The 22,305-nt window shown below is 44.6% G+C and overlaps 1 pseudogene; it reads left to right on the top strand.

Moving 5' to 3' along the window:
* The window catches only part of LOC133111128 (scavenger receptor cysteine-rich type 1 protein M130-like), a 38,326-nt pseudogene extending 20,760 nt beyond the window's left edge, over window positions 1–17,566 (top strand).
* Window positions 17,567–22,305: the final 4,739 nt, after the last annotated feature.

The following is a 22,305-nucleotide window of genomic DNA, read 5'->3' as shown; positions in this document are numbered from 1 at the left end:
TAACACCAAAATGTTCCTGACGAGCTGGTTGGTGCCTTGCATGGCAGCCAATCATCATGCCTATGACTGGGTGAATGAGAAGCATCAGTTGTACAGCGCTTTGGATATAGGCGCTATGTAAATGCCAAATGTTTACCGTTTAACTACCTCAACTAGAAGAGCTGTGGAGTGAAGCGTTTTACTGTGAGAAGCTCTCAAACCCACTTCCAGCCCCTGATCACAAGCCTGCAGGGCAGGAAGCTGCTTCTCATGTGTCATATCAGCTTTATTCATCTACATCTTTCCACTAGAGCTAATCAGATGACATTTTATAGCGGTTTGTTTTTTCCTGTGCTTGGCACAGGGGTGTGAGTCTGAGTATGGGGTGCCAGTCGTTCAAAAGGGGCACACATTGTAACCCTGCTCAATGTTCTCACATGGAGCATCACCAAGTGTTTAAAAAGAGAATAAATGCAGCACAATTCTCAAATGTCCTTGGTCACTCATGGCTCTGGATTCCGGCCTTCCTGTCTCTAAAGGCATGACCGTGATCCTGACCGTTGTGGACCGTTTCTCCAAGTCCTCCACCTCATGGCCCTTCCCACGCTTCCATCATCCAGGGAAAGGGAGCTCCTGTTCCTGCATGTTTCTGCCTCCACGGCCTCCCTCTGGAAGCCATGTCCCACAGGGGACCTCGCTTTTCCTGCCCAGCATTCTGTGCCCTTATGGGAGCCAAGGCCCGTTCATCCTCCGGCTTTCATCCCCAAACCAACGGTCAGACCGAACAGATGAATCAGGGGTTGGATAAAAGCCTCCATTGTCTCATTGAGAAGTCTCCAGTAGGTATCTGACAGTCGGTTCTCTCTATGCATTCCTCTTATGGCGCCATGTTGATGGTGTGTTTGGCCAAGAAGGTGACCATCTCTTGCACTCTCTTCCAGTCATCATTCCAATCCAATCTCTACAACTGTTATACCATGATCTTTAAACATTTAAACCATGATCTTTAAACTGTTAAACCATGATCTTTAAACTGTTAAACCATGATCTTTAAGCGTTTAAACCATGATCTTTAAGTGTTTAAGCCATGATCTTTAAGCGTTTAAGCCATGATCTTTAAACATTTAAACCATGATCTTTAAACTGTTAAACCATGATCTTTAAACTGTTAAACCATGATCTTTAAACTGTTAAACCATGATCTTTAAGCGTTTAAACCATGATCTTTAAGCGTTTAAACCATGATCTTTAAACTGTTAAACCATGATCTTTAAGCGTTTAAACCATGATCTTTAAACTGTTAAACCATGATCTTTAAGCGTTTAAACCATGATCTTTAAGCGTTTAAACCATGATCTTTAAACTGTTAAACCATGATCTTTAAGCGTTTAACCAGCGAAAACTTTTAGGAAATGATCCGCTTTCTTCTTCCGTGTCTGACCGTGCAGTGAGTCACGGGGGCGGGGCCTCCTGCTGGTGGGAGGAGTCCTGGCTGACTGCAGTGACGCAGAGTTGGTATATATGGAGAAAATGTAAATGGCGGGTGCTGATTTGTCATTACGTGTGTTTGTGGTGCTGGTGCCGTGTTCTAATAAGGCAGTGGTGAAGGTGATTGGTGGAGGAGAGAGTGTGCTGTCTCTGGGGGGCAGGGTCCATATGCACAGAGCTCAGTCTCACTCAGAGCTCAGAGGTGCAGGTGTGAGCACTCTGCTCTGTGGAAGGGTACGCTTGTCTGCGCTGAAGATGGAGAGATGTCTGCTGTTCCTCTCTCTCTCCTCCCTCCTCCTGCTCTCCACAGCCAGTGAGTACCAGCCTCATCCTCCTCTCCTGCTTCTCCACACCCAGTCAGGGTCAGAGACTGGGGGCCAGGGCCAAGGGGTCAGAGGGTCTACTGGTCAAAGGGCTCTCCAGTAAGAGCAGGGTTACAGGCAGCCTCTAAACACCACAGATTACTGGAGGGACATTTCTCTGCATGCTTCATTAAGATTTAATTAAACTAATGTTATTATGATATTTTGATTATTTATAAATATTATGTTATAAATATATATTAGAAAATGCTTCTGTATTTTATTCACTGATTGTAAAGCAATTTGTTTGGTATTGGTATTGTGTTCGTGTTTTAGTGTACGTATATAAAGTCAAAATGGTGTTTCTATAATTTTTCAGGTCTACATAAGTTGGCATCTGATTTTCCCTTAAAGTCTAGGGCCAGCTTGCTCTCTGAAAAATACAACCTGCAGTTTAGTGTAAGAATTGTCATAAGATGGTATTATTTTTCTTACTGTGTGTAGTTGCAAGCTGCTGTTTAGTGTTTTAAGTTTGTGAAAGTCTGAAGCCTCTGGCATGTTTGAACTGAACGGAAATGTGACGCACTCTCTTCACAGCGATACATTTGATTACACATTTATTACATTTATTAATGAATACACTTTATTTAATTTTATACAGTTATTGAAATGTACTCATCTCCTGCATACAGCGACTAATAAAAAAAAGTCAAAGATTATTTGGCACATCAGTGGTAACACCTGCGGAAACGTTAACTTCAAAAGCACTGAGGCAACGTTCACCCAAAGTCAGACTTCCTGTCTAATCTCATAAAATGACAGACTCGTATTAATATTTAACATTTGTGTGACACAGTTGTGTGTCTTTAGAGGAACTGTCCTTCCCCATCTGCTGGGGATCACGACTGTATGCAGAAGATGCCTCTTCTGTGGAAATCCTTTTCACTTCACTTTTTCACTTTTGCTCATTAGGATGTCTTCCACTTTACTGCCATTTGCAATAATTGCAGTAGTAATACTGTAGTAATGGCAGACTAATATATTGATTGAGGTCCATTGATTTAAGTTTTTGTCAACTACCCAACCCCCAACAAGTCAAACACATCCCACTATTTCACATGCCATTGACCTTACTGCCATTGACTTTACTGCCATTGACTTTTGTGCCATTTGCAATAATTGCAGTAATAATACTGTAGTAATGGTAGACTAAACTTCGATTGAAGTTTTTGTCAACAACCCAACCACCAACAAGTTATTATTATTTATTATTCAAGGGCAGACCTGCTCCTTATTTATAAGTGTACAGAATAATAATAAGAGAGAGAGAAAGAGACACAGGGGGAGAGAGAAGGGGAGTGAGGGAGAGAGAGAGAGAGAGAGAGAGAGTGGGAGAGAGAGAGGGGGGAGAGAGGGAGAGAAGGGGGAGTGAGGGGGAGAGAGAGATAGAGAGAGAGGGAGGGGTGAGGGGGAGAGAGGGGAGAGAGGGAGAGATGGAGGAGTGAGGGAGAGAGAGACAGAGAGAGAGAGGGAGGAGTGAGGGGGAGAGAGGGAGAGAGGGAGGAGTGACAGGGAGAGAGAGAGGGAGAGAAGGGGGGAGTGAGGGTGAGAGAGGGGAGAGAGAGAGGGAGAGAGAGTGGGGGGAGTAAGGGAGAAAGAGGGGGGTGAGAGAGAGAGAGTGCTTGTTTTTATCTTGGTTATGTTTATCAATTAGGGTGTGTAGGTGTGAATTTATCTCCACCTTTAAAGATTGGGGTTATGAGTCCTTGGGCCTCATTTATCAAATGTGAATCCATCAGAAATGCATTTCCATAAATAATTCATCAAACTTTTCAGATGTCAGTTTTTTCATTGGGCACTGAAATGAAAGTGCGGTTCTAAAGCATTTTACATTTTGGTCATTTGGCAGGCGCAATTAATCCAAAGCGACTTACAAGTGCATATGTTCTTCCATAAGTTAAAGCAACACATCCATAACTAGTAAAATACACATGAAATGCTCTTCTAAACATACATTTTACAAAAACATATGTATGTCAGGGTTGGGCGGTAGTACCGGTTGTGGCCACCAGGGGTTTATTATTTTCACCTGGTCCTCATTAGTGCCAGGGGAGCCTACCTCCTGCGGGTATTTAAAGCACTCGCTGGCAATCGGTCGGCGCTTTGGTGTTAACTGTTCGCTCTTGCACCAAGCTGGTAAGCACGTGGTAGACTGTGTATTTGAGTCAGGTATCGTGCTGGTTCGGTTTTCTGTCATGTTCTTAAGAAAAGGTAAGGAAGGTGTTCAGTTTGCTCGTGCTGTATGCACTGCTGACGCCTTCCTAAAGGTTCTTTGTTTTGTTTTGATTTTATTTCTAGCTCGTGTGAGCTTGTGAGTGAGGGACGTTGTATTTGTATTTTGGTTTGTTTTTTCCTGAGCTGCATCTCAAGGATCTTTATTTTCTTGCCTAGTGTTTTTACTAGGGTGCAGTGCTCGCCTTTTAGCACTCATTTTGGTTGGGTTGTTCGCCCTGGTTTTTAAGGATTGCTTTATTTTTCTATTGCTGTTTTGGGCTGTTTCTCTTATTTGGTCGGAGTTGTCTCCAAGTTATTTTCTGTTTCCTTTACCTCCCGGGATTTTGTGGCAAACAGGTTCGCGTGTTCTCTTATAAGGGATTACCCTTAGTTGCTCCTGGCTCTCCGCCAGTCCCCGACACTACTATATATATTTTTTGGGTTAGACAAGAGGGGTAGGGATATGGGAAAGCAGGGGGGTGGGGGTAAATCAGGAGGGAGGACTAAGGTACAGTTTGAAGAGGTGTGTTTTTAGTCTACGTCGAAATAGGGGGAGGGATTCTGCTGTCCTGACAGTGGTAGGCAAGTCATTCCACCACTGAGGAACCAGAATGGAAAACAGGCGTGAACGTGCAGCTCGACCGCCAGCTGGGGAGTAGGGAGTGATCAAGGATTGTATGTAAGGTGGGGCAGTGCCCTTAGCAGCCTGAAATGCCATCACTAGGGCCTTGAAGTGGATGCGTGCGGCAAAAGGAAGCCAGTGGAGGCCAATGAGGAGCGGGGTGACATGAGCCGACCTGGGCTGACTGGTGATCAGGCAGGCTGCAGCATTCTGGACCAGCTGGAGGGGCTTGATGGCACAAGCTGGGAGACTGGCTAAGAGGGAGTTGCAGTAATCCAGGCGGGAAATGACGAGCGCCTGGACTAGGAGCTGGGTGGCTTTCTCCGTCAGGAGATGACGGATACGGCGTATATTATACAGAAAGAACCTGCAGGTTCTGGCAGTGGAGGATACATGTGGAGCCAGGGTGAAGCTGTTATCAAGAGTCACTCCAAGATTCTTTGCTGTACGGGAGGAGGAAACTACAAAGTCCTCAACAGTCAGTGAGAGGTCGATTGTCGGAGCGTGTTTTGTTGTTTTATTATTCCAGTCATTAATATTTTATTTCAAAATAAAAATTCTACAGATCCTGGAGCACTTGTTAAGATAGACATAATCATGAAAACCAATACAGACCAAGATATTTAAATTAAAAAAACTATCTCTTTAAAAAGCTGAAATTCCATGTATGGTGATTTATGATTAGTCACAAATTTTGTGCATGCGCCTTCGATTACTTGGTATTTATCGACATACACACGTGGAAACAAACAAAAGCTGTGTCAAGGCATCTTTCAATACACTTCATGAAACTTGTTCGTTTGTTTGCGATCAACAAACGAACGGGGGGTGGCTTGTAGTGTAGTGGTTAAGGTACATGACTGGGAGCCACAACATCAGTGGTTTGAATCCTGGTTGAGCCACAATAAATGATTTGCACAGCCGTTGGGCCCTTAACCCCACATTGCTCCCCGGGCGCTGCACTGTGGCTGCCCACTGCTCCTAAGAACTAGGATGGGTCAAATGCAGAGGCCAAATTACCCCACGGGGTTCAATAAAAGGTATATTATTATTACATATATATTTGCACACGGATTTCCGAAACTCTCTCTCCCTCTCTCTCTGTCTCTGTCTCTCTCTCTCTCTCCCCCCACTCTCTCTCTCAGGCAGGGAGGAGGATGTGAGGCTGGTGAATGGTGGCAGCCCCTGTGCTGGGAGAGTGGAGGTTTACCATGATGGAGAGTGGGGGACAGTGTGTGATGATGACTGGGACATGAGTGATGCTGGGGTGGTGTGCAGACAGCTGGGCTGTGGAGATGCTGTAGATGCACTAGGACAGGCTCACTTTGGACCAGGTTCTGGGAGAATATGGATGGCTGATGTGTCCTGCAGTGGATCAGAATCCTCACTGAAGCATTGTGGGTCACCAGGATGGGGCAAACATCACTGTAATCATGGAGAGGACGCTGGAGTGATCTGCTCAGGTAGGACTCAGTGTTATTCAGCTCTTACCAATGTTCTTAACCCAACTCAGCCCTCTGTATTTACATGAAGATATATTGCTTTTTATGAATGCACAGTCATAATAATACAGAGACATGCTGCTCATGTTTGTTCAGAATGGTACCTGAATGCTGTGCTGGTAAGTGTGTGCATTGTTACACTTACTGAACCAATCCAGAATTTACACAGTTACAGAATCTCTTATTTATGTTTCTCATGGTCTTTTTCCATAACTATTAGAATGTTTTTTAAGTCTGTCTGTAATTTACAGGTGATTGGCTCATCTCACATTGCAGTATACATGTGATTGGCTCATCTCACATTGCAGTATACATGTGATTGGCTCATCTCACATTGCAGTATACATGTGATTGGCTCATCTCACATTGCAGTATACATGAGATTGGCTCATCTCACACTGCTGTACTCCATGTATAATCGCTGTGCTGAATGTTGTCTCTGGAATAAGGTGCCGCTCATTCTGATGATTCTCTCTTTATTCTCTGTTTCACTGCAGCCCATCGAAAGGTCAGGCTGATGGGCGGGACTGACCTGTGCTCTGGGAGAGTAGAGGTGCATCATGGTAGCTCCTGGGGCACAGTGTGTGATGCTGACTTTGACCAGCGGGACGCAGAGGTTGTGTGCAGGTAGCTGGGCTGTGGGGCTCCTAAAGAACTGCGTGGGGCAGCTGCATTCGGCCAGGGCGAGGGCCAGGTGTGGGCAGAGGAGATTCAGTGTAGAGGCAACGAATCTCAGATTTACTTCTGCCCCACTGCACCCTCACAGAATCAACCCTGCTCCCATGGAAACGATGTGGGCCTGGTGTGTTCTGGTAAGAGGCCTCTCTGCAGTGCATTGTGATAGTTTCAACGATCATTTTATTATTATTGACCTTTATTTATACAGGGTAGGTTGACTGAGAACACATGCTCTTTTGCAGCAACGCCCTGTTAATGCCCCCCAAGTAGCCTAACCTGCATGTCTTTGTGTGGGGGGAGGAACCCAGATACCCAGAGGAAACCCACACAGACACGAGGAGAACATGGGCACTTATGGAAGAGGCTAACAGTGGGGTTAGCATCTGACAAACATATGAAATACTTCCCACAGATTGTATACACTTTTATTTAATGAAATCTTTATCTTGATCTCTTAGAGTCTTTATGAGTTCAATCTATGGGACATTTATTTCAAACATTGGTCTGATGCTAACCCCGTAAGTTTCCTTTAGTATCTTAGTGCTGGGCAGATGCTAACCCCACTGTGCTGTGTGTAGGGTACACAGAGTCCAGGCTGGCTGGCGGCCATGACATCTGCTCTGGTCGAGTGGAGCTGAAGTACCAGGATACCTGGTGGACAGTGTGTGATGCATGCTGGGATAGCAGGGCCTCCAATGTCCTCTGTCGGCAGCTGGGGTGTGGGACTGCAGTGGCAGTGCCAGGACAGACCTGGTTTGGAAATGGGAGTGGGCCAATCAGCCACGATGTGTTTGATTGCCGTGGTAACGAGACACGGCTCTCACAGTGTGCGGTTTCCTCTTGGAGCCGAGCTGCGTGCTCACGTGAACAAGAGGCTGGAGTCATCTGCAATGGTGAGTCATGTTCTCTGTGCTGTGTGCATGTGCACTGCCCACTGCCCACTGCATACTGCATACTGCATACTGCCCACTGCATATTGCATACACAATTTACCACACATTTACACCAGACCCAGTTCACACTGTTTCTCTCTCAGTGCTCAGTGCTCTCTCTCTGTGCTCTCTCTCAGTGCTCTCACTCAGTGCTCTCTCTCAGTGATCTCTCAGTGCTCAGTGCTCTCTCTCAGTGCTCTCTCTCAGTGATCTCTCAGTGCTCTTTCTCGATACTCTCTCTCAGTGCTCTCTTGCTATGCTCAGTGCTCCCTCTCTGTGCTCTCTCTCAGAACTCTCTGTGCTCAGTGCTCTCTCTGTGCTCTCTCTCAGTGCTCGGTGCTCTCCCTCAGAGATAATTGTGATGTAATCCTGTGCACATTAATGTGAGTAACACACAGAGGTGCAGTCTGTAATCCTGTGCACATTAATGTAAAACAAAGAGGTGCAGTCTGTAATCCTGTGCACATTAGTGTAACACACAGAGGTGCAGTCTGTAATCCTGTGCACATTAATGTAACACACAGAGGTGCAGTCTGTAACCCTGTGCACATTAGTGTGAGTAACACAAAGAGGTGCAGTCTGTAATTCTGTGCACATTAGTGTGAGAAACACACAGAGGTGCAGTCTGTAATCCTGTGCACATTAGTGTGAGTAACACAAAGAGGTGCAGTCTGTAATTCTGTGCACATTAGTGTGAGAAACACACAGAGGTGCAGTCTGTAATCCTGTGCACATTAATGTAACAGACAGAGGTGCAGTCTGTAACCCTGTGCACATTAGTGTGAGTAACACACAGAGGTGCAGTCTGTAATCCTGTGCACATTAGTGTAACACACAGAGGTGCAGTCTGTAATCCTGTGCACATTAGTGTAACACACAGAGGTGCAGTCTGTAATCCTGTGCACATTAGTGTGAGTAACACACAGAGGTGCAGTCTGTAATCTACTGTCTGTTCTGGCTCCACGGTGGTGGAACGAACTCCCCGTTGAGGTCAGAACTGTAGAATCTCTCCCCACCTTCAAGCGCAAGCTGAAGACACACCTCTTCAAGCAGCACCTCTCCCCATCCCTCCCTACCTCCCTGTGAACCTTAATTGTTGTCTCTGTGACTTGCTTTGTGTATCGGTATTTTTAGTTGGCTAGGTAAGCAGTGTTTGGATAGTTAACTTTGGTCACTTTTGCTCTGTTTGTTTGTTTGTTTGTTTGTTAAAAAAAAAAAAAAAATGGCCCTTGTCCTTATCTTTGTTGTACAGGTAGCAGTTGAAATTGTACTTCCCTCTAGGGTCTTTCAGCGAACTTATCCCTGGTTATGGGTATGCACTTTGTTGTACGTCGCTCTGGATAAGAGCGTCTGCCAAATGCCAATAATGTAATAGATTTAATCTATCTAGAGGAATTAGACAAGGTTGTGACAATAATGTAATGTAATGTAATCTTGTGCACATTAGTGTGAGTAACACACAGAGGTGCAGTCTGTAACCCTGTGCACATTAATGTAACACACAGAGGTGCAGTCTGTTGTCCTGTGCACATTAGTGTAACACACAGAGGTGCAGTCTGTAATCCTGTGCACATTAGTGTGAGTAACACACAGAGGTGCAGTCTGTAATCCTGTGCACATTAGTGTGAGTAACACACAGAGGTGCAGTCTGTAATCCTGTGCACATTAGTGTAACACACAGAGGTGCAGTCTGTAATCCTGTGCACATTAGTGTGAGTAACACACAGAGGTGCAGTCTGTAATCCTGTGCACATTAGTGTAACACACAGAGGTGCAGTCTGTAACCCTGTGTACATTAGCGTGAGTAACACACAGAGGTGCAGTCTGTAATCCTGTGCACATTAGCGTAACACACAGAGGTGCAGTCTGTAATCCTGTGCACATTAGCGTAACACACAGAGGTGCAGTCTGTAATCCTGTGCACATTAGCGTAACACACAGAGGTGCAGTCTGTAACCCTGTGCACATTTGTGTGAGTAACACACTTGGGATCCTCAGGCTCTGTTCTCTCCACTCTGGACGGGACGGTTCGGCTGGCTGGAGAGAGTGAGTGTGGGGGCCCAGTGGAGGTGTACTACCAGGAGACCTGGAGCAGAGTGGGGGGGTCCTGGAGCTCCAGGGAGGCGTCGGTGGCCTGCAGGCAGTTGGGCTGCGGCTCTGCGGTGCAGGTCTACAGCTCCTCTCCGTCTGGGACGGGGGCCAGTGACGTGTGTCTGACGGGGTTTGAGTGCTCCGGGAGAGAGTCTCACCTGGGGAACTGCAGCACTCCACACAATCTCACCTGCAGCTCCAGGGAACGGGTGTCCATCGTCTGCTCCAGTGAGTACAGCTTGCTGATCAACTGTCTCTGCAGTTTAGAGTTTTCATCAGATAGGTTCAAACAAGCAAGCCTGCATTTCAATGAAATGTCTCCCTCCCTCTCCAACCCCCTCTCTCAGACCGCCGGTCCCTCAGGCTGGTAGGGGGAGGGGGGCGCTGTGCGGGGCGGGTGGAGGTGCTCCACGGCGGTTCTTGGGGGACGGTTTGCGATGACTCCTGGGACCTGGAGGATGCTCAGGTGGTGTGCAGGCAGCTCCAGTGTGGGACGGCCCTCAGTGCCCCCCTACCCTCCTTCTTTGGGCCAGGAAATGGACGCGTCTGGCTGGATGAGGTGGGCTGTGTGGGGAACGAGACGTCCCTGTGGGACTGTCCCACAGCCGGATGGGGACAGACTGACTGCGGACACAAGGAGGACGTGGGGGTCGTGTGTTCAGGTGTGTAACTCACCAGAGACTCTAAATACTTTGCTCTTACACTGATACTAGATGTGTGTGAATTCATGAATCCTGGTTGGAGAGGAAATTCAGGGGTTTCGACAAAATCTTAGTCAAGTGATGAGAGCCATTGCAGGAGGGCAGTGATGAATGGAACACACAGCTTTTCATCCTGACGTATTCCTGCATTTGACTCTTAAGTTTGTATCCTCTGTCATTTATGCCAAGCTATTTCAAGTCATGTTTTTATTAAACCATTTCATCCCTAATTTATTTCTAATATTGTCATTGTAGAATTCAAGGAGATGAGACTGAGTGAAGGCTGTTCTGGGAATTTGGAGGTTTTCTATAATGGCACCTGGGGCAATGTGTGCTGGAATGGGATGGAGGAAGACACAGCTACTCTCATATGTCAGGAGCTGAACTGTGGGAACACGAGTAAAGTGTATAAAACAGGACCTAGAGAGGAATCTGCTCCAAACTGGCTGGATCATGTCCAATGTCGCCCACATGACTCCACTCTGTGGCAGTGCCCATCAGACTCTTGGGGTGAAAATAAGTGCGATAAAACAGTGGCTGTGCTCAGCTGTACAGGTAAACCCTCTCTCCACTGAAGACAGTATTTTTTTTAATTTATAGTTGATTTATATTAAATTATTTTGCCCACATCAAAGCGGAAGAGGATGAGAATGTCCCACGGAGCAAGTTGTCATGTTCCTCAGCGAAAAATCAGAGACCTTGCACAAGTAAGTTTTTATCGGCTGAATCCCATGATCTGTCAACATGCGATGAGGTATCAGCAGGCCAGCATGCAACTAAGTATCATTAGTCCCAAATCTCCTCCTGTGGGAACTGTCATGCATGCATGATGGTCATTGACTGTGTTGATGGTATTTCATGAAAAATAATGTAATTGTCATTGAGGAGAACGTTCTTCTACAATGAAGGAGGGGGGATTTGTATTTGATCAAAAATGAAATATCAAAGTAAACTGAATCATTTGCTAATTTGAATGTATAAAATTGCACAATGAACATAATGCATGTGAAAATCTGAATGAATTCACTTCAGTGTAATGAGATCAGCCATAATGTCAGTGGAGATGTGTCTGTAGATGTGAAACCGAATGAGATCAGCCATAATGTCAGTGGAGATGTGTCTGAAGATGTTAAACCTAATGAGATCAGCCATAATGTCAGTGGAGATGTGTCTGTAGATGTGAAACCGAATGAGATCAGCCATAATGTCAGTTGAGATGTGTCTGAAGATGATAAACCTCATGAGATCAGCCATAATGTCAGTGGAGATGTGTGTCTGTACATGTTAAACCTAATGAGATCAGCCATAATGTCAGTGGAGATGTGTGTAGGAGATGTTAAACCTAATGAGATCAGCCATAATGTCAGTGGAGATGTGTCTGTAGATGTTAAACCTAATGAGATCAGCCATAATGTCCATGGAGATGTGTCAGTGATGTTAAACCTAATGAGATCAGCCATAATGTCAGTGGAGATGTGTCTGTAGATGTTAAACCTAATGAGATCAGCCATAATGTCAGTGGAGATGTGTGTAGGAGATGTTAAACCTAATGAGATCAGCCATAATGTCAGTGGAGATGTGTCTGTAGATGTTAAACCTAATGAGATCAGCCATAATGTCCATGGAGATGTGTCAGTGATGTTAAACCTAATGAGATCAGCCATAATGTCAGTGGAGATGTGTGTAGGAGATGTTAAACCTAATGAGATCAGCCATAATGTCAGTGGAGATGTGTCTGTAGATGTTAAACCTAATGGGATCAGCCATAATGTCCATGGAGATGTGTCAGTGATGTTAAACCTAATGAGATCAGTCATAATGTCAGTGGAGATGTGTGTAGGTGATGTTAAACCTAATGAGATCAGCCATAATGTCAGTGGAGATGTGTCTCTAGATGGTAAACCTAATGAGATCAGCCATAATGTCTGTGGAGATGTGTCTGTAGATGTTAAACCTAATGAGATCAGCCATAATGTCAGTGGAGATGTGTGTAGGTGATGTTAAACCTAATGAGATCAGCCATAATGTCAGTGGAGATGTGTCTAGATGTTAAACCTAATGAGATCAGCCATAATGTCAGTGGAGATGTGTGTCGGTGATGTTAAACCTAATGAGATCAGCCGTAATGTCAGTGGAGATGTGTCTGTGGATGTTAAGCCTAATGAGATCAGTCATAATGTCAGTGGAGATGTGTCTGTAGATGTTAAACCTAATGAGATCAGCCATAATGTCAGTGGAGATGTGTGTAGGTGATGTTAAACCTAATGAGATCAGCCGTAATGTCAGTGGAGATGTGTCTGTAGAAGTTAAACCTAATGAGATCAGCCATAATTTCAGTGGAGATGTGTGTAGGAGATGTTAAACCTAATGAGATCAGCCATAATGTCAGTGGAGATGTGTCTGTAGATGTTAAACCTAATGAGATCAGCCATAATGTCTGTGGAGATGTGTCTGTAGATGTTAAACCGAATGAGATCAGCCATAATGTCAGTGGAGATGTGTCTGTAGATCTTAAACCTAATGAGGTCAGCCATAATGTCAGTGGAGATGTGTCTGTGGATGGTAAACCTAATGAGATCAGTCATAATGTCAGTGACGATGTGTGTAGGTGATGTTAAACCTAATGAGATCAGCCATAATGTCAGTGGAGATGTGTCTGTGGATGTTAAACCTAATGAGATCAGTCATAATGTCAGTGGAGATGTGTGTAGGTGATGTTAAACCTAATGAGATCAGCCATAATGTCAGTGGAGATGTGTCTGTAGATGTTAAACCTAATGAGATCAGCCATAATGTCAGTGGAGATGCGTCGGTAGATGTTAAACCTAATGAGGTCAGCCATAATGTCAGTGGAGATGTGTCTGTGGATGTTAAACCTAATGAGATCAGTCATAATGTCAGTGGAGATGTGTGTAGGTGATGTTAAACCTAATGAGATCAGCCATAATGTCAGTGGAGATGTGTCTGTAGATGTTAAACCTAATGAGATCAGCCATAATGTCTGTGGAGATGTGTCTGTAGATGTTAAACCGAATGAGATCAGCCATAATGTCAGTGGAGATGTGTCTGTAGATCTTAAACCTAATGAGGTCAGCCATAATGTCAGTGGAGATGTGTCTGTGGATGGTAAACCTAATGAGATCAGTCATAATGTCAGTGACGATGTGTGTAGGTGATGTTAAACCTAATGAGATCAGCCATAATGTCAGTGGAGATGTGTCTGTGGATGTTAAACCTAATGAGATCAGTCATAATGTCAGTGGAGATGTGTGTAGGTGATGTTAAACCTAATGAGATCAGCCATAATGTCAGTGGAGATGTGTCTGTAGATGTTAAACCTAATGAGATCAGCCATAATGTCAGTGGAGATGCGTCGGTAGATGTTAAACCTAATGAGGTCAGCCATAATGTCCGTGGAGATGTGTGCAGAGATGTTAAACCTGATGAGATCAGCCATAATGTCAGTGGAGATGTGTCTGTAGATGTTAAACCTAACGAGATCAGTCATAATGTCAGTGGAGATGTGTGTAGGTGATGTTAAACCTCATGAGATCCGTCATAATGTCAGTGGAGATGTGTGTAGGCGATGTTAAACCTAATGAGATCAGCTATAATGTCAGTGGAGATGTGTCTGTAGATGTTAAACCAAATGAGATCAGCCATAATGTCAGTGGAGATGTGTCTGTAGATGTTAAACCTAATGAGATCAGCCATAATGTCAGTGGAGATGTGTCTGTACATGTTAAACCATAGAGATGTCAGTGGAGATGTGTGTAGGAGATGTTAAGCATATTGAGGCTGCTCAGTTCATCTGTGGCTCCTGCTCTAGATCACTGGCCCCTCCGGGTGGTGGGGGGGGCAGGCGGGTGCTCTGGGAGGCTGGAGGTGTTCCATGGGGGCTCCTGGCGGTCGGTGTGTGGAGACTCCTGGGACATGATGGATGCCCGTGTGGTGTGCAGACAGCTGGGCTGTGTGTTAGCACAGGGGGCTCCTGGTAATGCTACTTTTGGGATTGGGAATGGCACCCTCTGGCTGACTGAGGTGAACTGCAGGGGCACTGAGCTGCACCTGTGGGACTGCCCACACTCTGTGCACAGCAGCTGCCGATCGCAGAACCAGGCTGGGGTCACCTGCACAGGTGAGCCTGCACCTCCACATCGCACCTGGTCCAGTGGCAGCTTCTGTGAAGATGAATCACTGTGGCCCTGACAGAAACACACATCCACACGCCTAGGAGCGGCTTAAAGATCCACCCCGCATCACACCTCTACGATTACTTTACTTCCACAATCACTCAGAATGCAAGCAGAAATAATGCCTTGGAGCTACATTTAACTTCTTCACAAGCCCTTTATCAGGGGAGCTTACAGACGTGTCTGCGTACATGAAGGCAGAGAGAACACCATCAGGGTCACAACCCAAACCAGTGGGCAGGAACAGTCTTTAGTGCTAACTACCACTCCATATCTGAGTGTTCACTCTCAATGGTTATTCCTCTGTATTAGGACAGAAACCTAGAGGATTACATTCTGTCTGGTGTGGCTGCCTGAAGTCTCTTAATACTCACATCAAGCTAGCAGTTTGCTAAAATGAAATTGGCAGTTTTTTGTACAGTCAAAAAAAAACATCTACACCGATGAGCCAACGCATTTTGACCACCTAAGGACCTGAGCGACCGTGACAAGGGCCAAGTTGTCAAGGCCAGATAACTGGGTTGGAGCATCTCTGAAACGGAAAAGCTTTTAGTCCAGGGCAGCTACACCTTGCACCTTACTGACTGCAAGGATCTGCTGCTAACATCTTGGTGACAGACACCACAGCCCACCTTCAGAGGGCTCATAATGTTTTGGCTCATCGGTACAGTCTTGTACAGAAAGCACAACTTCAGCAAACATTTGTATCTACGTTAACGCTAAACTTAGTCTTGCATCTGTTTTATATTATTGCACTGGGTATCTTGGGGAATGACTAATGGCAGATCGGGGCTTTGCTTTGAGGGGCAGCGAGGCTGCACCAGTAAAGTAAATGACAGGGAGTGCTCAGCTGGTGGAAGCACAGCTAGGCGGTTCTTGTGTGTCCTGGCGTGCCCATTGTAGGTGCCTGCTGATGCCCAGCACCTCGTCTTCCTCCTTTACAGCTGTGACCACGCCCACGCCACCCACGCCCATGCCGCCCATGTCCAAGAGTCCTGTGTCCACACGTCCCGTGTCCAAGCGTCATGTGTTCAAGTGATTTGAGACAACTTGCCCACTCTGATGTGTGTGATAATTAGCGAGATTTGAGACAACGTGCCCCACTCTGATGTGAGTGATAATTAGGGTGATTTGAGACAACTTGCCCCACTCTGACGTGTGTGCTCATTAGGGCGATTTGAGACAACTTGTCCCATTCTGATGTGAGTGGTACCTAGGGTGATTTGAGACAACTTGCCCCACTCTGACGTGTGTGATAATTAGGGAGATGTGGAACAAGTTGACCCACTCTGATGTGTGTGATCATTAGGGCGATTTGAGACAACTTGCCCCACTCTGACGTGTGTGATAATTATTCTGCTGTGTGAGGGTCCTGAGATTACACCACAAGTCTCCACAAGTCCCCACAAGTCTCCACAAGTCTCCACAAGCCTCCACAAGTCTCCACAAGCCTCCACAAGTCTCCTTGCTTTCAGGGGACCTGGTGATGGAGGACGCCGCAGAGAGCTACGATGATGTCATCACTGCTGTGGATGCGCACCCAGACAGTGTGGCAGGTGAGTGTTTTCATTGGCCGGGGCGATCATTCACCACTTTCTCCTCCTGAATACATCTGTTTGCATTCAGTGTTCTGTATCGTCCTAATGAGTGGCTTGTGTTAACCCTGTGGAAATCTCTCAATCAAGTTTTTCACATTAATTAACGAGAACAGGCCTTTCAGCCTGGCAATGATCGCCTTTTCCTCCCACTAAAGTGCACCTTATGCTTTGTTTCCCTGCAAACTAGTCTGTTTTGATTTGATCACATAAAACAGGTCTTGAGTGTGGTGTAGTCCAGCCATGGACTTGGAAATAACTTTTAAAGTTGTTCCCCCAATGCTTAATGTCACCACTACAACCTGCAAAGCCCATATGACCATTATAAGGGCTGGATAGTGTTCCCAGTTTAACCAGCTCGGCTGCTGCTTCTGTCTGTTTAAGGGGAGCTGGCCGACGGAGACGCACCAGAGTACTATGATGATGTCATCACCACCCAGCAGAGCCCGGAGGCTTTTTCAGGTTGAGTTTCTCTGGTTGCAGATGAATGTCAGAGCGAAACACAAACTGTCACCAAACTCATCGTCTTCTGCTCAGGGGGGTTGTGTGTCTGACTGCAGCCGTGTGATTTTCATTATTAATGTTCCGTTTACATTCCGCGTTTTGATGCTAAGTTCATTATTCCATTTCCTCCAGCTGCCAGTGGGATGGACTATGATGATGTGGGGGAGGAGCCACCTGAAAGAGCATTCTGAGATTTTGTGGGAGGAAGTGCCCGCCCAGCAGTTTGGATCGCACAGCATACAGCATACACACAGCTAAAGGAAAATGTTTTAATATAAAACCACATCCTCGTAGATCAGCCATTCATCAATGAGTAATTCCTTAGCTTGCTCATGAATCAGGACATTGAAAGTTGATACTTTTACACATTGGATATAGCAGCTTGCCAGATGATCATGTGATTAAATATGGGACAATGGATTGCATTTTTTGGTATGTAAGAATGAAAACAATTATCTTTAGCCTGTGTAGGCCTTTGCTTTAGACGTGTGTGTATTTCCATCAAACCCTTTCAGTTGTGGCTGCTATGTGCATCATATGTGGGTTAGAGCTGTCCGTGTTGGCTCTCTGATCGACACATGGCTGCCTTGTATTCAAACCTATTGCATACTCCTGTCATTACTGCTATTGCACACTACTGTCATTACTACTATTTTGTTCGAACAGAACTTTTTCCTGGGTGAATTTACAAATCTTTTCCCAATGATACACATATTTTCAATAACAGAAATACCGTAAATCCTCAAATTGTGGCCGGGTCTTTTATTTAAAAAAGCAAAAGCACAGGCGTTTATTTGGGGCAGGCTTGTATTCGAGGCAGGCCTTTATTTCTTATTTGGCTTCTGTTGTAGAATTTTATTCTTAGAAATAAAGTAAAAGGCTACGCTTAAAGTGGGCCAACAGTGTTCAACACTTCCTGTAACCATTGAGAAACGCAACTTGAGTAGCTAAACCATTAATGAAAGCCAAAACAGATGCGTCTTCATAAAATACCAACTTGCCAGACACACCTTCATGAACAATAACAAATTAGCGTAGATAACAGCAAGTTAAGGATGTTTTTTTCCTAAAATGCGTTTTATTGTGAGACATGCGTTTCGTTTGGAGCACCATACCAAATAGCAAATTCTGACCCTCAATATCTCACGCGTTTCAAAACCAATCTCAATGCCACCTAGGGCATTAGGACTCTTCTTGTCCTGGAGCTCTGCCATCCTGAAGGTTTTCCATGAGATATGTCTTAAATTGGAGACACAGTTACACCCAATCTTTGGTCAATTGAAAAAAACGAACAGTGCTTACAGCCACACTTTTAACATGATCCAATCAAGTTGCCATGGCGACCCTGCCCTGCTGGACTGCTTGGCCGCAGCCCTGCTTGCAGGTTTAATTAACTTAATTAGCCTAGAGCATATAGAAACACGACAAAACCAATGATCACCACTTTATTAAATTCTGAAGGTCTCGAAAAAAATCTACGGGTCAAATTTGACAGGGGAGAGAATATTGACTGTCGACAAGACGAACACGACAACTGTAACTTTCGCTTTAAGGGAATTAATGTATTGAAACGCCGCGCTTGTTGGGGAACCGGGAGGCACGCTATAGTGCGAGCACAGCGGGTAAGGATTAAAACGAATAACAAAATGTGAAACTAGTTTTACTGACCTTTTACTTATCCTAGTGCTGTGGCCAGCCACTGTTTATGAGTGAGGTTTTAACTGCTATCCGTTCTTCTCCTTCTTCTTCTACTACTGCTACTACTACTACTACGGCGGGCTGAAACAATTATTTATAAGGTGCATACCGCCACCTACTGTACCGCAGTATGTAGTATGGTATATTGCTCAGGACGACTTTATAGCATTATCACTCACTAAACTTTATGGTATAATCTCATCTCCTTCAGATATTCCACAACCGTTTTCTGTGTGTCCTGTACCCCGCCTCCTGTTGTTCCCAGAATACCCACAGGATTCCATTCTCTTCCTGCCTTACCTATATTTTGCGCTAGTCTTATCCTCTCTTCCCTATACTTTCGACATTGCATGAGTACACGTTCCGCATTCTCTGTTCTTTTACATTCCGAGCATTCATCTGATATACTTTTTCCTGTTAAATACAGTGTTTTATTTAATCGTTTGTGGCTGAACCTTAGTCTAGTTATAACTGCTTCCTCCCTTCTGCTTCCTCTAAACACACCCTGTGCATTGATGGTTTTCTGCACGCTATAATATTTATTTCCGCTGTTGTCCCTGTCCCATCTATCCTGCCATTTATTCATTGTTTCTCTCTTGAGCATCGCCTTAATTTCTCCTTTGCCAAAAGGTATGTCTATGACATCTCTCATCCTGGTTGCTTTTTTGGCGATTTTATCTGCTCCTTCGTTCCCTTTTATGCCTACACTTTGCTGGATTTCCAGCATTATATCTTCCCAAGTGGATTTCATATTTTGTATACTGAGGAGCACTGCTACTGAATCAACACAGCATACCACTCTGTCTGGTCTCACGTCCTCCACCCACTGTAGGCCTATGATGACCGCCATCATTTCTGCTGACTGACATCTGATCTGGTATTCTTTTCCCTATACTAACATTCATTGAGGGTATATATATTCCAATGCCTACTTCATCCTTTTTATCTTTGGACCCGTCTGTATACATATCTAAGTAATTATAGTATATATATATATATATATATATATATCTGCTTCTTATATAATATATACAATCTTATATAACGGCCATACATCCTTCCCCACTCTCTTCCCAGTCTCTTTTTATTTCCATGGTGTTTAGCTCTCTATCTCTCCCTTTCTCTATCTCTCCCTCTCACACTATCTGTCTATCGCTCTCTATCTCTCCCTTTCTCTATCTCTGCCTCTCACACTATCTGTCTATCGCTCTCTCTCTCTCCCTCAAACACTATCTGTCTATCGCTCTCTCTCTCTCTCCCTCTCACACTATCTGTCTATCGCTCTCTCTCTCTCCCTCTCACACTATCTGTCTATCGCTCTCTTTCTCTCTCCCTCTCACACTATCTGTCTATCGCTCTCTCTCTCTCCCTCTCACACTATCTGTCTATCGCTCTCTTTCTCTCCCTCTCACACTATCTGTCTATCGCTCTCTCTCTCTCCCTCTCACACTATCTGTCTATCGCTCTCTTTCTCTCCCTCTCACACTATCTGTCTATCGCTCTCTCTCTCTCCCTCTCACACTCTCTGTCTATCTCTCTCTCTCTCCCTCTCACACTATCTGTCTATTGCTCTCTCTCTCCCTCTCACACTATCTGTCTATCGCTCTCTCTCTCTCCCTCTCACACTATCTGTCTATCGCTCTCTCTCTCTCCCTCACACACTATCTGTCTATCGCTCTCTCTCTCTCCCTCTCACACTATCTGTCTATCGCTCTCTCTCTCTCCCTCTCACACTATCTGTCTATCGCTCTCTCTCTCTCACTCTCACACTCAAAAGAATAGCCCTCGCTCAGTCATCAAAACTGCTCTTCATAATATTATGTCCACATACAGCATCACATGAACTCATTTCTTTCTCACAGAAAAGCACATTACAATGATTTAGCTGATGCTTTTTTTATCCAAAGCCACTTACAGTTGATGAGACTAAGCAGGGGCCAATCTCCCCTGTAGTAGAGTCAATCTAAGCTAAAAAAGGGCCCAACCCAGGAGAAATTGCAATAGTAATGTGATATAGTTTGTATTGGTCCTAATACCCACATCATATATTAAAAGTTTACCTTCATGGATTTAGTGGAACAGTTTGTGCCACACTGCTCATATGGGTATAAATTGTTCCCGATAGACATAGTTAAAATATAAATATATCAAAAGTATAAAAGTGTGTCCCCTAGAGGTTAAGTTGTAAAACTGCAACATTTGAAACATTCTAACAAAACGGCTGTCTCCCACTGTCTTTTCGAACAATTTCAAGAATTTTCCAAGTAAAGACCCGTAGTAGTTTTTCCCTTATTATAAAAATGTTTAGTGATAGAAAACTTTCATCGGCTAATTAAAAGAAAAAAGTATAACACACTTGATTTGGAGGGGTTTGTTTCATCACTAGGTAATGAGTACATTACAAGTGTGCTAAGATTTTCTTGATCAGAAGCTTGTTTAGAAAGGATAACAAAATTTTACTTCAATAAAATCAATGCTTGGGTTTCAGAGTGATATTTGCTTCAAAAGATTGTTCCAGGGGAAAATGGCTACAGTGGTGTGAAAAAGTGTTTGCCCCCTTCCTGATTTCTTTTTTTTTGCATGTTTGTCACACTTAAATGTTTCAAATCATCAAACAAATTTAAATATTAGTCAAAGACAACACAAGTAAACACAAAATGCAGTTTTTAAATGAAGGTTTTTATTATTAAGGGAGAAAAAAAATCCAAACCTACATGGCCCTGTGTGAAAAAGTGATTGCCCCCTAAACCTAATAACTGGTTGGGCCACCCTTAGCAGCAACAACTGCAATCAAGCGTTTGCGATAACTTGCAATGAGTGTTACAGCGCTGTGGAGGAATTTTGGCCCACTCATCTTTGCAGAATTGTTGTAATTCAGCCACATTGGAGGGTTTTCAAGCATGAACCGCCTTTTTAAGGTCATGCCACAGCATCTCAATAGGATTCAGGTCAGGACTTTGACTAGGCAACTCCAAAGTCTTCATTTTGTTTTTCTTCAGCCATTCAGAGGTGGACTTGCTGGTGTGTTTTGGATCATTGTCCTGCTGCAGAACCCAAGTTCGTTTCAGCTTGAGGTCACGAACAGATGGCCAGACATTCTCCTTCAGGAATTCATGGTTCCATTTATCACAGCAAGTCTTCCAGGTCCTGAAGCAGCAAAACAGCCCCAGACCATCACACTACCACCACCATATTTTACCGTTGGTATGATGTTCTTTTTCTGAAATGCGGTGTTACTTTTAGGCCAGATGTAATTTAATAGAAAATAGGCTAGGCGGAGCTCATGAGACTCTTTAGGGTCGCGTTTCGGTGCCAGTAAACCGGCGTAAATACAAACTCCAAAAAACTCCGTAAAATGAGGCGCTTTCTTGACATGAGGAAGCAGTTGGGGGGCGGGGGAACGCCGTATTGAACACCTAAATGTATAGACACGTTCAGTTAAATGCGAATTGTGACCCTCTCGGCGTTCCACAGCAGAGTAAAAATTCCAAGCCTTATCCCCACCAGTGATGCTGATAAATTGTCTACAATTATGCATGAAACACAGATGGCATCTACGAAAAAAAATACGGACGGAAAACATTACTTTAAAATAAGGTTAAGTGGCTCTTAAAAGAGCCGGGTGGCTTTTTTGATTCCTTGCAAACAACCTCAAGCACGCTCTCCACGAATGCGGCGAGCCAGCTGGATATCCTTGGGCATGATAGTCACTCGCTTAGCGTGAATGGCGCACAGATTAGTGTCCT

This window comes from Conger conger, chromosome 15, assembly GCF_963514075.1.
Source record: "Conger conger chromosome 15, fConCon1.1, whole genome shotgun sequence".
Lineage (NCBI taxonomy): Eukaryota > Metazoa > Chordata > Actinopteri > Anguilliformes > Congridae > Conger > Conger conger.
This window is presented reverse-complemented; position numbering and strand designations above follow the sequence as displayed.